This window comes from Mercurialis annua, linkage group LG2, assembly GCF_937616625.2.
Source record: "Mercurialis annua linkage group LG2, ddMerAnnu1.2, whole genome shotgun sequence".
Classification (NCBI taxonomy): Eukaryota; Viridiplantae; Streptophyta; class Magnoliopsida; order Malpighiales; family Euphorbiaceae; genus Mercurialis; species Mercurialis annua.
In genome coordinates this window covers 29,698,147-29,706,878 of record NC_065571.1, presented here as the reverse complement: position 1 = coordinate 29,706,878, position 8,732 = coordinate 29,698,147, and positions in this window count along the sequence as shown.

Sequence of the window (8,732 nt, the reverse complement as noted above, 5' to 3'; positions counted from 1 at the left end):
TCTTTCGCTCTGATTTCTCCAAACCGGTCCGATCTGGATCTCTCAAATATCTCCTCTCCTTTCAGTCGAGCTCCATTCCATCGACCCGAGTGGCTACGCTCCTACTCCTTCTTCTCCTTCATCGTCGTTGGTCCTTTGGACATAACATTCTCGGCCGCCCCCGATCCGGTAGGAAAGAAACCTGTAGCCAGCGACTAGTCTCGCTATGGAGCTACGTGTACACCGTCACGTCGAGACTCTCTTTCGAAAGTGAGATCACTGTTGAAAGATGGAAAGATCACTCCTAAATGCAGCCATGATCTTATATACGATACCACCAGACGAATATACGTTAGGACCAAACTCAACTGATTCAACTCAAGCAATCACAACTTCCTTTTACGGGTTGTCTACTTTGCCGCTTCTGCGGGCCTCTTGCACTCTGGGAGTTGCAGGCCATTCTTCAGAGCATCATTGAAGATTTTTCGTACTTTCTCATTCCGGAAGGACTACTTTTTTTTTCTTCCTCTCTTCAAGAGTTTCTCTTGGGCGCTTAGGTTCATCCTCACCTTCGCCGAAGACAGGCTTCTTAGTCTTGGCCGGGAGCATTTTCAACAGCTGCTGACGCCATAGGCTTCTTGCCTTTGTCAGAGCTTTGGGCGAAGGTGGCGGAAATCTTTTTATAGTTTTTACTTTTCTTTTATTCCTCTTTCTTTTTAGGTCTTGGGGGACAAGGATCGGCAAATATGTTTTGGTCCCTTCTTCGAGATCCAGTATGCTGGAAATTCGCCTGCGTAGGATGTTTTTTCCTGATATCAACAATTTGCTTTTCTTCTTGAGACCAGAAGCGTTGGTGAAGTCGTCAAGTAGATCGAAGAGGCCTTGAGCGGAATGCGAGCTTGCTTCCGTGATTAGCATGAGATCGTCAAGTAACCGGGTTGGTTTGCTTCCCGAGGCTGCATTGGTTTTATGGCTCCTCGATTGCACCGTTCTTCGAAAATAATTGGTTGCCCTTCCATAACTATGCAGAAGAGAAAGGGGGATAAAGGATCCCGGCCATGGCTGCTTTTTAAGTACCCGAAGGGCGAGCCTTTGAAAATAACCGATAAAGAAGGAGTCGAGATGCATTCGTTTTTCCAATTGATCAATTTCCGATCAAAGCCCAGGTCTCTTAGAGCATCAAGAAAGAAGTTTCTATTTACCGAATCGAATGCTTTATGCAAATCTATTTTAGCAGAAAACTGCGGAGCGGTTTACTTCCCATCCTCTCCTCTCACTACGTTCGAGCTCCATTCCATCGACCCTTTCGTTCGAGCAACTACGTACCTTTTAGTCGAGCATTTTCAAACCTCAAAATTTCTATAAGATAGCAAAATATTGTAAACTATCCCTCCTCTTTTAACGAACGCCATCTGGTTCAATAAAACTTATGACTTTCGGTTGCATAGCCTATTCGCAAGAATTTTTTCATTTTTCTTGTACACATAATTGCATAGCGAGGCCGATAAAGATCGAAGGAATCGCTAACTTCCCGCTTCGGAATAAGTGTGATAAACGTAGAATTTCTCGATTTGAGGATCTGACCTGCTTTTAAGAAACTTCACTTTTTATTAATGTTTGAGGCCACATCCTTTGACAGAAGGCAGCCGGGAAGTCATCGGGACCTGGGGCTTTATTCAGATTATCATTCTTCAAAACTTCTTCAAACGTGATCTCCCGTCTAAGCCACGGATTGTCCTCCGCGTCCATTTTTCGATTTTTTCGGTGCCATCTCGATTCTTATTTTTTTAAGTAGGCAGCAGCGCTAATACGTAATCTCCCATCACCCCACCCCTATCACATGATACTCCGCCGCATCATAAACACATCTTTAGTGGAATTTTCAGTTCTTAGTGGTTAGTATCGCCCTGGGAAGCATCTTAGGTTGTGTGTTTTTGAAAGGCTCGGCATACCATGAGAAGCCTACCCTCCGTGCGAGGAGTGTGATTTATAGTTTCGAAGACCAAGACTCTCACTCCTATAACTTAAAGGATCCGGATCGGGGGGATAGACGTACTAACGGCAGGAAGCAAATGTCTTCGCAAGTAAGGGATAGTTGACCCACTCAACAACAAAGAATATCTTTACTGGCTAGAGGCGGCGCATCTCGAGTGAGATCGAACAATTAATCAATCGTCGAATCCCTTTCTTTCCCTGCTCGCAATCTCTCCTTCCCTGCCACCTCGGATGAAATAGTACGATGGATGCCACCCTCCATAGCTCCGCCTCTCTTTTCTTAGCCGGAGCTTTGCCCATTTAGTATAGTACGAACTTTGGTGAGAGGCAAGCAAAAATGGATTGTATAAAGGCGGTCATTCTATCTCACATATCGCGCATCTGTCTGAATGATGAAGCGGTGGCATATGACGACCGACCACATGCAACTCTTGACTGGGCCAACAATAGCTACCCACCTAACATCTCTTTCTCCCCAAGCAGAGGATCCACTATGAAAAACATGCTCAGGTCCAGAAGACCAAGATCTGCACCTTTCAACACTGCCGCCCATCCAACAGGATTGGCCGGAAAACCAGGCGCATAAAGCGTAGCAGATGAAACCGATTCCCCGACTAGGCACTCAACCAATGCAGAAATGCCCCAATAACTTGAATGGATTGATAGACTGGACCCTTGCCTTCCGACTGAACTAATATAAGTTGGCTTGAGCTTGAATGAGCGTATCTTACAAAAAAGGCACCCTAGTCGCCCCGGTCGAATGCATTGAAGAAAGGAATCCACTCTCAACCCTTTTATTTAATAGAATGGTAAGCCGGTCTTCTTCTTTTATACGAGTAAACTACTGCAGCTCCTATTGCGATTTGGTAAGGCTATGGCATTGGTTTACACATTCTTGAAAAGAAAAAGAGAACACCTCCACCCGCCTAGCTAGGTTCTTGTTTTAGCCAGGTCTGAGTCCTAACTCTACGGCTTAAAAGGTAGCTTCCGTTCACTTCTTTGCCGTAGTCTGATCTCAACAACTAGGATGAATCTCCTATCTTTCTCTTGCAAACCCTTTCTTCGGAATTCATTCGAGTAGTACCCATGGAAGGAGTTCCCTCGGGTCAAAACGTAATCCGATCTTTTGTCTGATATTCCCACGCCCTCACTCCTTGGCCTTTCATCATGAGGACTAGACTAGTCTTGCTTTTGTGCCGCTCGCAGTCGACTGGATAGCTACAGGCTTTGAACCCGGTACCCTTTATCCCCCTTCCGCTCTGGCTTGCTTGAATGGGCAGACAGACCTAAACTTCTGACCCAGCTAAGGCTAATTTCTTTCGAAGCAAGCAAAACTTAGCAGGTATTCGCTAAAACAGAGCTTAAAATGGCCTAGAGAAGCGACCTTGCTTGGCTTGCAGCCCCTGGACTAAGGATTGCTCTAGCCGCTCTATAGAGGAACTAGCATAAGAGACATGACTTAGACAAGCAAGACAACTCTTAATCACTCGTCCTCCCTTGCCTGCCAACACACGTGAAGGAAAGGAAACCGGTATAAGACAAAGAAAGGAACCGCAATCACCACAAGCACGGGGCATAGGATATAGAGGCGGAGTCTTGGCTGTAGTTAATGGGAGGACTAAGAGTAGCAGTAGGAATAATAAAGGAAAGCAGTAGAGAATAGAAAGCGTCTTGCCAGAGCATATGTAGCTTCTGATATAGGAGTTGGAGCAGGAAGACGAGTGGCTACGCTCCTGCTTTTTTATTTATAAAAGAGAATATCTCTTTCAACTCTAGCCATTCTTGGTCACATGCAACCATCAAGAAAGAAGCAAGCATTTAACAAGAAAGCATCAACAGGATTCATTGAACTTAAAAAACATTTCGACAGAAAGCATTATCACTCGAGATGAAAGAATTGAATCACCCTCGGCTCTGGGAATAGAGTCAGAACTAAAAGCTCACACCGGGAAATCTCTTTCTTAATAGAACCATTGAAAGGTACGTAGTCACTCGACTGAAAGGTACGTAGTTGCTCGAACGAAGTGAGAGGGGAATCTTTTTTGAAAATTCTTATCAGATGGACAAAAAACTCCCAATATTCATGAAATCTATCCCATTAGCTCAACTACAGCTTATTCTCGAGCAACTTCTTCTTAAACAACCGATTCTGTAATAGCAGCAGCGGCAACTAATTAACTGACTCCACTAGAACCGCTTACTGATGAAAGAAGAGCGGATAAGATTCCACCAAGAAAGTAAAGCTCAGAAGGCAAGAATTTAGCTATTCTCCGATCTGGGATGAAGACAAGGTGTCTTAAAAAGGGCGTCTTAAAAGACATCCATGATACCCGCTTCAAGTATAACAAGTAGAATAAGAAGGCCCACTGCTCTTATTCTACTAAGCTTTATTCCGCTAGTCTGTCCCTTAGTCTACTAATAGAATTCCCAGCAGTTTGAGTAGAAGGGGAAGTTGGAGTTGTCTCTAGGGCTTGCATCAGTATCCATTATTGAAAAATGGTATATATATTAAATTGAAAACTACTTACCACATCAATAGACACTTTAGGGAAATAAACAAACCCAATAATTTACGTAAAGCAAGCAAAAACAAAAGAGCTTGAGTTGAGAAGTCCATAGGCAGCCTGTAATAGAATAGTAGCTGGGGGCCTTTCAGTTTTCCCACTATCTTCTTTGATGTATCCATTGCCAGTTTCCTTTGATACAGAGTTCTTTGCCAGGCCAGTGACACCATTCAAAAGCAGGAGTCGTTCAAAGAAAATAGGCAAGCAAATTAGTTTGAAAGAAGTGAAGTTCGTGCTAAATGACCGAACGAACGTATCTGGCTGCTGGGTGAATTCAGTTCTGATTCCTGAAAATTGTTATCCGTGTTCTTAAGTTGAAGTCCTTTGCTGCAGTTCATTTCCTTTGTCTTAAGTGATCTATTAGAGAGCTTCCCTATTACCACCCGAAGGGTAAGAAAGAGATGCTCCGTGTAGCTAACCCCAAGTCTTGTAGCCTTTGAAAATGGGGTAACTGCCTATCATGCCAAGCTTGACGCTGTTGCTCTAGCACAGGCTGTTATGTTGCCATCTTCCCCGGGATGAATCAATTTGTGTAAACGATCGCTTTCTATGTTTCCCAATCGATGCGGTACTGCCAATCGTAGACTGGTGGGGAATGAGAGCTGAAGCTCCATACACCATGATGAATGGGTAATAAGGCTTATTACCGTTGTTTTTTAGGTTGTTTGTGTATATGCCCAACTGTAGGTCACCTATGTGACCAATCCTCACCATTGGTTTCACAGCACTGAGTAAGCATACTAATGAAGACCAAGTTGGTTGATTTGGCCTGTCCATTCGCTCTAGGTAATGTAATATGGGCTCGACTTCAAAAGTGTAAGGAGTTTACCTTGATTTCACATAAACAACTGAGTGCCTTCTGCTCTTTTCTTTCCGTGTCTATTGATCTCCTGCCCACTCACCACTCACATTCTCTTTATCGAATCCTTCTAGGCGGATAGGACTACTCTTGCTTGCTCTTGGCCTTGGCTGATTAGAGACATCCCTTTAATTCGTCTTAGAGAATGGAATTAGGAATTCTATTTTCGTCTGCCTTCATTGGTTGCTTTGTCCAGTCCGACTGCCCGTCTCCGCTTTAGTTTAGCTTCACGTTAGCGGTTTATTTAGCAGGTTTGGAGCGGAACAAAACTTCTGTTCCCTGGGACAACTTATGCGATTGAATTTCGTCTCATGCATTTCTTCAGCGCAGTAAGAAGGATTAATGCAAGCCTTGAAGTTTCGTGAATTGGGGCAAGCACTTGTTGGGCGTAGTATAAAGTTAAACAAGGAGTGGAGGGCGAAAAGCTGCAGAGGCTGTGGTGCATGTTGCGCCCCCTCAAATTGAGTACAATCCCACGTGTGAATCTTCAGGGGAGTCTCTTAAGGCGGAGGATATCGACTGAAGAGACTCCCCTCTGTTGGTGGGCTGATGACAACTCATCTTTTTCGGGCTCCTCCCTTGGAGATCAATAGCTTCCTTCTCCTTAAGACTTTAATCCTCTACCCTTCCCCGGTGGGAGAATCTCCATCGTTGGAAATATTACATATTCTCTTTCCCGTGAGAATATGTAATATTTCCAGCGCCTATTTTCAGTAGCAGATGAAGCGGCAATCTTCCTTGCTTCGTTGTCAGCTAATAAAGCAAGAGTTTCATTGCCCTCCCTGCAATTGATCGCTGTGTGGACTCTTAAGCCTTTCATTTTGGGTTCTAGTTAAGGAGGCTTCCATCCTTCCTGCTGTTACAACTCCTTCTCCGATTTAAGAGTTGTGTTGATTCGGTTGTAATAAAAAGATTAGGATAGTTAGGACAACCATTGAGTTCTGCTTTTTGAGTTAGGGTGTAACAGGGGGGGGATTGGATTCTTAATCCCCCTGAGACCTTGTTGTTATTCTATCCTCTTTCCTTCTTTTAGGACTTCTTAGAGTAGTGGAAGTTTTTGTATGCACTTTCTCTATCTAATGAAAAGATTAAGCTAGTAAGGACTGTTCTTATAGGGGGGTTCGGGTCTTGTCTTTGCTCATTCGCCGCAGTTACAAGTATTCCCCCATATACCTCCAAGTTCAGGAATAACACATTCAGTAACGAGTTGAACGTCTGAGTTGAGATCAAGAATGTTGGGTTGGATTGGAGAAATCTCTGGAAGATCTGAAAAGACCATATTTTCTTATTTATATAACCTTCATTTTGTCGAAAATCTTTCCAATCTTGCTCCCTGTCAGAAAACATACTGCCTGCCCACTGCTCTGCCTTTTCAAAGAGATGATCATCCTCTGAATCCTGATCTAGCTCGAGGAGCTCTCGGTTAAGTTTCTCTATTTCTCTGTCCAAATTGGCCAGAATCTGCTGTGTATTTTATTTTTTTTCTTCTACCCACATGTGAGCCATATTATCAGATTCAACTAAATTTGGGACGAATTTGAATTCTAGCTCCGCAAAAAGGACTCAATCTAAATTTTGTATATAAATATGAAAAAAAGTGGCATAATAAGACGATTTTTAGCACCCCTATTCTGATGTTCAGTCCGCTGAAAAAAGGTCGAACTAATTTCGTATTATGAAAAGATTCGATTATTGGAAAGCAAATTCCCTTGTTATATCGTTGTAGTCTCGTTCTTTTGGGGGGTTCTCGGCAGACAACAGAATTGGGTTCGACTCCCATAAACCCGATGTGGCAAAAAAGACTGATACAACGAGATATGCCGTGCATGCATTAAATCATTTTTCAGCCCCATTTCTAGTCATTTATGCAGCTGTCAATCTTTTCGTTCTATTTCTCTTTGTCATCATGGACCGCAGAGCTGCGGAACTTTTTACTAACTATTTATGGAAATCCATGATAGTCTTAGCACTCTGTTCCTGCCTTATACACAAGTCAGTTACTTTCGTTCCTAAACGACTCTCTTTTTCTTTTTTTATCAAAGCTGTAATTTTCGTTCCTGCGCTTCCTTCTAGCCTACCACTGCTTGCTGCCTACGAAAAAGCTTTCAAAGCAAAGAGCGTAGCCACTCGACCAGAGGGAAAGGAACTGAAAGTCTCGACTGAAAGGAGAGGAGAGATCCAGATGGGAACTGAAACACCTTTCGAACTTAACTTTCTTCCCCTAGCCTATGACAGCATTCCCATAGCTCTATGCCTGCCGTCTTTCTGGGTCACCCATCATTCGCACAGGTAAGTCAGGACCATATACCTCGGGTGCCTTCTGGTTGGCTTTCCAAAAAGCCTATTCCTGAGCTCCCAACCATTCCTGTATGATGTTCTAATATTGCGGTGAGGCCTTTAGACATAGACAATTCCTACTGCCAAGCTAAAGGAAAAGATCCCACCTTCTTCGTCTCTTCTTGCCATTGGGGCACTTTACTCGAGCTTATCAGTCTTGGCTTGGTGCCGGCAATGGAAGAACATCTGATTCACCAATAGGCATATTACGAAGAAAAAGGCAATCTAAAGTGCCAATCTCAACTCCTTCGGACCTTTACTTCTGGGGAGAAAGCAGCTTTTGTTGGGCAAACAGGTTCCATTTTCATATGCTTAATAAGACATGTGATTGGAGAAGTCAAGCACCTGGTTTTTTTTGTCCTGTTATTCCGGAGGTGAGAACCCTATTTCCCAACCTGGTTCTATCTCTCAGGCGTAAACTTCTTTCGTAAAGTCAAGCACTGTTCAAGCTAGTGCGAGGTATGTAGTCGCTGTGGTTGAAGTCTAAGATTCAAAAGCAAACCTGCTTTCTCAGGTTCAAAAGCTGAAGGCAAAGCTGGTCCAGCTCCGGTGGAATTTGAAAGTTTGCAGCAATATCCTTTGGAGCAGTTGTACAAGCCTTCTGTCATCTTCACAAAGTCCCGGTACAACTGACAGCTCTACAACGAGATGAGAAAGCTCATGTGGCATGTCACCTATGAGCACATAAGGAATCCAAGGCATCATTGCAGCTTTAATCTCTTCAGTATTTCTGGTTACCCTCTTTCCATTTCCTTTCGTTCCTCTACCGTTGGTCGAGCCTCTGCAAACCTTCGTTTGCTACCAATTCTTAATAATAGAACCTCCAGGTATGAAGGTTTCTTCTTCTTTCCACTGGACATCCTACATTCTACAGAGGGAATATGCTTGGAATAAAGGATCACTGCTTAGGTAGCCGACCAAAAAAAAGATGGAAGGAAAGGGGCGTAGCATTTTAAGTGCTTTTCCTTAAGTTGCAGGATAAAGGTTTGAGTTTGCCT